Below are 1,994 nucleotides of genomic sequence, written 5' to 3'. Positions count from 1 at the left end.
CCTGTTAACCACCAATGACCATTGGTCTCTCTGTATTTATATTTATCTGTTCTTGTCTTCTTATAAAAGAGGGATCATACAATATTTGTCCTTAAATGCTTGACTTATTTCACTTAGCGTTATGCCCTCTAGCATTATAATATGTTTTGCAGACTCATCATTGTTCTTTATGGTTGCATAGTATTCCATTGTGTGTATGTACCCCAGTTTGCTTATCCATTCATCCATTGATGAGCACTTTGGTTGTTTCCATTGTTTTGCTACTGTTTATAAAGGTGCAATGAACATAGGAGCACATATATCTGGTCGTGTTGTTACTGCAAATCGTGAATTTGCACCGCCTGCCACAAAAGCCAATACTGAGACAGGGGTGAGGTGAGCAGCAAGAGGGTTTTATTGTATATTGATATACAGGAGACAGAGGGGAATGAGCTCTTCCAAAAAACCTGTCTTTCCAACTGGAGACTTGCTATAAGTTTTATATGGACAGGATTATAGTTTCTCTTCACGGTGGTCACATTTCTCACTTCTCAGATGATCCAACTTCTTACTGGCAATCCTTGAGGGTTATCTGGCACTGTTAGTCATGATTGCCATGTTGCAGATGAGTTAATCCTAGTCTTTGAGGGTTATCAATTTGTTCTGCCACCCTCCAAGGATAAACTTTAGTTAATCTTACTGTAAAAGGAGGAGGGAGAAAAAATACCAAAAAAGAAAATATCATGGGGAAAAGTGGGGGCTAGTAATGGTGGGAAGCAATGGTGGTAAATGAGCTTATGTAGCCTATTCCAGTGTCCAGTAGTTTTAGGTTTCTAGGGTATATTCCTAGGACTGGGATCGCTGGATCGTAAGGTAGTTCTATTTCCAGTTTTTTGAGGATGCACCAAACCATTTCCTATAGTGATTATACCATTTTACTGTCCCACCAGCAATAAATAAGAGTTCCAATCTCCCCACACCCTCACCAACGTTTGTTATTTTCTGTTTTTTTTAATCAGTGCCGTTTTAATAAGAGTAAGATGGTATCTCATTGTTTTGACTTGCATCTCTCTAATGGCTAATGGTCTTGAGCATCTTTTCATGTGTTTGTTTGCTGCTTGGATGTTGTCTTTGGTGAAGGTTCTGTTCATATTCTTTGCCTGTTTTATAATTGGGTTGTTTGTCTTTTTCTCATTGAGTTGTTGAAGTTTTCTATAAATTTTGGAGATTAGACCCTTGTCTGATGTGTTTTTCCCAGTATGTAAGTTCTCTTTTTACTCTTCTGATAATGTCTTTTGATGAACAGATGCTTACAATTTTTATGAGATCCCATTTATCAATTTTGTCTTCTTCTATTCGTGCATTTGTTTTAATGCTTGTTATCCTATTTTTACAGAAGATTAAGTCCCATAGTTTTCTCCCTATGTTTTATTCCAGGAATTTTATGGTTGTAGGTTTGATGTTTAGGTCTTTGACTCATTTTGAGTAAGTTTTTGTGTTTGGTGTGAGGTATGGGTCCTGTTTCAATTTTCTGCATGTGACTATCCAGTTTTGTTAGCACCATTTATTAAAGAGACTATCTCTGCCCCACTGGATGGACTTGGACCCCTTGTCAAAAATCAGTTGTACATAGATGTTTGAGTTTCGTTCTGGGTTCTCAATTCTATTCCAGTGGTCTATGTATCTATCATTGAACCAGGCTTTTTTGATTAGAGTGGCTGTATCGTATGTTTTGATATCAGGGAGTGTGAGGCCTCCTGCTTTGTTCTTTTTCTTCAGTAATGCTTTGGCTATTCAGGGTTTCTTTCTTTTCTATATGAAGTTGGTCATTAGTTTTTCCATTTCAGTAATGAATGTTGTTAGGGTTTATATCAGGGTTGCATTGAATCTGTAGATCGCTTTAGGTAGTACTGACATTTTTCACTACATTAAGCCTTCCTGTCTATGAGCACGGGATGTCTTTCCATTTTTGTAAGTCTCTTTTAATCTCTTGTAGCAGTATTTTATAATTCTCA

This window comes from Trichechus manatus, unplaced genomic scaffold (assembly GCF_000243295.1).
Source record: "Trichechus manatus latirostris isolate Lorelei unplaced genomic scaffold, TriManLat1.0 scaffold00382, whole genome shotgun sequence".
In the NCBI taxonomy this organism is placed as follows: domain Eukaryota; kingdom Metazoa; phylum Chordata; class Mammalia; order Sirenia; family Trichechidae; genus Trichechus; species Trichechus manatus.
This window is presented reverse-complemented; position numbering follows the sequence as displayed.